The following is a 6,000-nucleotide window of genomic DNA, read 5'->3' as shown; positions in this document are numbered from 1 at the left end:
CTCAACATAATGTCCTCAATGTTCATCCATGTTTACACATGCATCAAGAATTTATTTTTTGGGGGCAGTGGTGTTGAATGGGACTTCATATTTTTTGAATGTAATATTTTTAAAAAAATGAATAAAAAAAGAATTTATTTCTTCTTACAGTTGAATAATATTCCTTTGCATGCATATACCACATTTTGTTTATCCATTCATCTGCTGATGGATAACTGGCTTCTTTTCATCTTTTGGCAATTGCGAATAATGGTCATATGAACATTGGCATGCAAATGTCTTTTTGAGTGCCTGCCTTCAGTTCTTATGAGTACATATCTAGTGGTGGGATTGACAGGTCATATGGCAGATTGATATTTAACTTTCTTAGGAACCATCAGTCTTCCCCAGCAGTTGCACCCTTCTACAATCCCACTGGCAGTGAATAAGTGTTCCTCTTTTTCCACATTCTCTACAACACTTGGAGTTTTGTTTTTTAGCGTTCATTCAAAAATACATGAAACAGTATCTCATTGTAGTTTTGATTTGCATTTTCCTTACAGCTAGTGATGTTGAACATTTTTTTCATGTTTTTGCCATTTTTATGTCCTCTTTCAAAAAATGTCTATTCAAGTCACCTGTCAATTTTTACTTGGATCATTTGTCTTTTTACAACTGAGTTCTAGGATCTCTTCCTATGTCATGGATATTAAACCCTTTGCGTTGGGAGGTTTTTGATAACATAATACCTGTTCTTGGTCTTTTGAGACCGTCTCTTTCTTCTTGAGTCAGTGTAGTCAATTTGTGTGTTTATGGGAATTTGTCCATTTCATGTCAGTTATTTCATTAGTTAGCATACAGTGAATCTTAATATCCTCTTAAAATCCTTTTTATTTCTGTAAGTTCAGCAGCAATATTCCTCCTTTCAATGCCAATGATTTTTATTACTTACATCCTCCCCTTTTTTGATCAATCAGTTTGTCATAAGTTTGGGTATTTTATGTTTTCATTTTCTTTTATCTATTGATATTTCCAAATTTCCTGTGATTTCTTTTACCCATTGGTTCCTTAAGAGTATATTGCTTAACTTACACATATTTGTGAATTTTCTTATTATGTTACTGATTTTTAGTGGCATTTCACTTTGGTCAGATAAGATACTTTATATGATTCTAATCTTTTAAAATGTATTGAGACTTGTTTTGTGATATAACATATAGTCTATCCTAAGATATGATCCTATGCACTTGAGAAGAATATGTACTCTGTTGTTTTCAAACAGATTTTTGTTATGTATTTTGCACACTCGCTATATTATGTACTTCTATATGGGTCTGCTGGGTCTAATTGGTACATAGTGTTATTCTGGTCTTATATTTCCATTTTGGCTTTCAGTTAGAAAGTGCTAGCCGATATTGAAAGTGGTTTATTGAAATCTTCTATTTATATAGACCCACCTATTTCTCCCATCAAATCTGCAAATGTTTGCTTCATATATTTTGGGCCTCAGAATTATGTACATATATTTTAAAAATTGACCCTTTTATCAGTATGTTGTGTCTTTCCTTGTTCCTTCTAAGAGTATTTGACTTTGTCTAATTTGTCTAATGATAATTTAGCCATCCCCACTCTGTTCTGGTTACTATATTTGTGACATATTTTTCATACTTTCACTTTTGACCACTTTGTGTCTTTGGATTTAAGATGTGGCTCTTGTAAGCAGAATGTAGTTGAGTCATGCATTTTTACACATTGTCTAATTTCTGCCTTTTTTTAAAAGATTTATTTATTTATTTAATTCCCCGTTGTCTGTTCTCTGTGTCTATTGCTGTGTCTTGTTTCTTTGTCTGCTTCTGTTGTCATCAGCGGCATGGGAAGTGTGGGCGGCACCATTCCTAGGCATGCTGCACTTTCTTTTGCACTGGGCGGCTCTCCTTATGGGTGCACTCCTTGCGCATGGGACTTCCCTACGCGGGGGACACCCCTGCGTGGCAGGGCACTCCTTGCATGCATCAGCACTGCACATGGGCCAGCTCCACATGGGTCAAGGAGGCCCAGGGTTTGAACTGCAGACCTCCTGTGTGGTAGACGGATACCCTAACCACTGGGCCAAGTCCGGTTCCCAATTTCTGCCTTTTGTATGGGATATTTATGTCATTTAATTTTAAAATACCTACTGGTAATGCAGAATTCTGCCATTTTGCTATTTGGTTTTTTAAGTCTTTCTTATACCTTTTACTGCCTCCTTTTGTACTAGTTGCTGGTTTGTAGTTAACCAATTAGAATCCCCTCTTATTCGGTTAAGTAGTACTGTCATTTATGATTACCTAGGTAAGTACCTGTACTGGAGATCTTTATTTTTTTTTTCTCACTACTTTAATCATCTGCCTAGTGTCCTTTCCTGTCAGTCTGAAGAACTCCCATTAGTTTGGCTTGTAGGGCAGGTTAAGTGGTAATGAATATGCAGCTTTTGTTTATCTGAGAATGTCTTAATCTGCTCAGTTTTGAAAGAGAACTTCTCTGGATATAAAATTCTTGATTCTAATTCTTTTCTTTGAGCACTTTATAAATATTTCTTCCCATTGCCTTCTTACCTCCAACATTTTTTTATGAGAAATTGGCACTTAATGTTATTGGGGCTCCTTTGTACATGTCACATTGCTTCTCTCTTGCAAATTTAAGTGAAAGTTCTTGGGAAAGTTCATTAAAAATGTAATGCAATTGAGAAGGAAATTTGGTTCCTTCTGTGAAATTATGACTAATTCGACTATACAGTACTTTTGTCTAAATCAGACAGCTCAGTAGTAGGACATCTCATGGATAGTGAAGACATTGACTAATCTCTAGGAACTTTATATAATTTCTGAAAATTATATAAATGTTACATGTATATAAATGTTACATTAATAACATTTTACCCATAAAAATGTAAACAGAACAAAGTTTGAAAATCTTTTAAATTTAGCAACACTGTCCTTGGAACTCATAACATATCAAATAAGCCTCTACCTAGTACCTCTCCTTTTCAAGGTGAAAGAACAATTCATTTGAGATCAGTAAGATGTCATTTAGGATTACATTTTGTGAAGGCAAAGCATCAATAAGTTGTCGGGATTGAACATTTTAAAAATAGAATCATGGGTCACTGTGAAACAATACTTATTTCCCTCTTAACCAAGTGACATTGAAACATTTTGAAAGTAAATAAAGGAGTAAAAGTGAGAAGCAATCAAGACTCTTATATTACTCTTAATCATAGAAGAGGGAGGAAAATACCAGAAAAAAAGTGATGATCATTTTAGGCCCCAAGAAAATTGAGAAAGGCAGACATCATTCCATTGCAGATCACTGTCTTTCAACATAACAGTCTGGAGAGCCCCTGGCTTGTATTTCTAGACTCTCTGTCCTTTCACCATAAAACAAACATCTCAGATATGTAGAGATGTGAGAGGCAGCACCTGTTGGCCACAAGTGTGGTGTTTGGAAGCTATATATACTCCAGAAAAACATGTTCTTAAATTTAATCCATTCCTGTGGTTGTGGATCCACTGTAAGTTGGAACTTTTGTTGAGGCTTCTACAGTTAAGGTGTGACCCACACAATCTGAATGGGTCTTATCATCTTACTAGAGTTGTTTGTAGGAGAATGAAATTCAGACACAGAGAGAAAACCAGGAAAGCAAAAAGAAATCAACAAAACCTGGAATAGAAAGGAAAGGTGCCAAATGCCACCATGTGACTTTTGACATGGCATAGGAACTAAGGTTTGATGGTGGCCAGTCTTTGGGAAGAAAACATTGCATCACCTTGATGATCCCTTGATTTGGTTGATTTACTTTGGTTTGGTAGATATTTTCATGGCCTCAAAACTGTAAGCCAAAAACTCCCATTATCTAAGCCAACTCAGTTTCATGATATTTACAGGAACATCCTAGAAAACTAAAACGTCAAGTTCTCTAGGAAATGTTTTCATTTCAAAGAATGTGCAATATTGGTTCAATATTTTTTGCCAGTTTAAATAATGAGATACGTCTGAATTCACAATCTGTGTATAAGTTATCTTGTCTGCAAATCACATGTGATTTCATCATTGGAGTAATAAGATCTGTGTGTGGAAGGTAGAGGCTTTTTCCAAGGCAAAATCCACTTAAGTTTGAGGAACCTGTGCTTCAATATAAGGAGGAGCATGGAAAGTGGGAGTACAGGAACTTGGTAGTGTCAACCTCAGATTTTTTTAAGTGAAAGATATTTTCTGAAATGACACCAAGGACAATGGGAGAACATTCTAAAAACGTCATTATATTTTGCTTTATCAATCTCTGTTCTTATGTTTTATGTTCTTATTCTAATGTTCTTATTCTGTTCCTTTTTTTCCAAGATTTATTTTTTATTTTATTTCTCTTCCCTCCCCCCCAGTTGTCTGCTGTCTGTGTCCATTTGCTGTGTGTTCTTCTGTGACCACTTCTATCCTTATCAGCGGCACTGGGATTCTGTGTTTCTTTTTGTTGCATCTTCTTGTGGTGTCAGCTATACATGTATACAGTGCCCTTCTTGAGCAGGCTGCACTTTCTTTTGAGCTGGGTGGTTCTCCTTGTGGGATGCACTACTTGTGCGTGGGACTCCCCTATGTGGGGGACACCCCTGTGTGGCACAGCACTCCTTGTGTGCATCAGCACTGTGCAGGGGCCAGCTCCACACAGGTCAAGGAGGCCTGGGGTTTGAACTGTGGACCTCCCATGTGGTAGATGGATGCCCCATCTATTGGGCCAAGTCTTTTTTCCTGTTCTTATCTCTTATATTCTTATTCTTATGTTATTCTGCAAATACCTTGGCCTCAGAAAAAGAATGAACATTTACATATTGGAGTTACAATTTGAGAAGACATTTATCCTGGTAGGTAGCCTTTCATTATTCCTCTAAACTTAGACTACATGGGAAAATTCATACTGGAGAGAAATCCTATGAATATAATGAATATGGGAAAGAATAGGAGAGCATTGATCTTTACAGATGCCAATGTTCACATTAGTGGCAGATGATATAAATCTTGTGAGCATGGGAAGCACTTAGCCAGATTGCTAATTTGTATTTCTATAAAAGAACTCACATGGGAGAGAGACACTATGTTCTTAATCAGTGCAGAAGGGCCTGTGTCCTAATGTGACATTTTTGAGAATTCATATATATTAATGTGTCAAGTGTAGAAGAATTTACTGCCACAGCACTAACTTTAAAACCATCCAGAGAAGGGGAGAAATTCTGTATCAATGTAATCCATATGGAAATATTTTTGTTTATAAAATATCCTTCAATAAGATGACTGCACTGCACTGGAGAGAAACTCTAGGTCTGGAATCACTGGACATTAGCAATCAGTAGCCTCCAGCTTTTGTGTACACAAGGAAGCTCTCAATAGGAATAATCCCCAAATGGGAAATAAGACAGGATGTCTTTACCAGAAGTTTGATGCCTCTTGAGGAGTTCCAAATAATTCAACCTGGAAAAGCCACTCAGTGAAATATGTATGACGAATTCCTTTGCTCAAAGAGCAACTCTCATAGAATATATGAGGATTCACACACTATAACTGAAGGAAAATTCTCAGTAGTCATTCATTCCTTAGTTAACATAAAAGTACTCACATTGAGAAGAACCAATCATAATATCAAAGTGGAAATACTTGGTGAATTTCTCATCAGAAAAATCAGACTGGGAAAAAACCTTTCCAGTATACTTTCACCCTCAATTCATGTAATTATCCAGAATTTGGCCCAATAGTTTTTTGAAAATTGTTAGAATGTGCAGTGATCTGGGCATGCTTCATGCAGCATTTTGTTACAAGTAAGAGTGAATGAGATTCTGCTCTTTTTAATACACACATATGTACAAATATATAAACACTAAAAGCTGTTACTGAGAAGTCCATTATACCCTAGGTTATTTTCTTTCTTTTCTTTTCCTTTTTTCTTTTGCTGTAAATGTAATGACACAGACTTTGGTGAATCAGAAAATCACTTTGACC

This window comes from Dasypus novemcinctus, chromosome Y (assembly GCF_030445035.2).
Source record: "Dasypus novemcinctus isolate mDasNov1 chromosome Y, mDasNov1.1.hap2, whole genome shotgun sequence".
In the NCBI taxonomy this organism is placed as follows: domain Eukaryota; kingdom Metazoa; phylum Chordata; class Mammalia; order Cingulata; family Dasypodidae; genus Dasypus; species Dasypus novemcinctus.
This window is presented reverse-complemented; position numbering follows the sequence as displayed.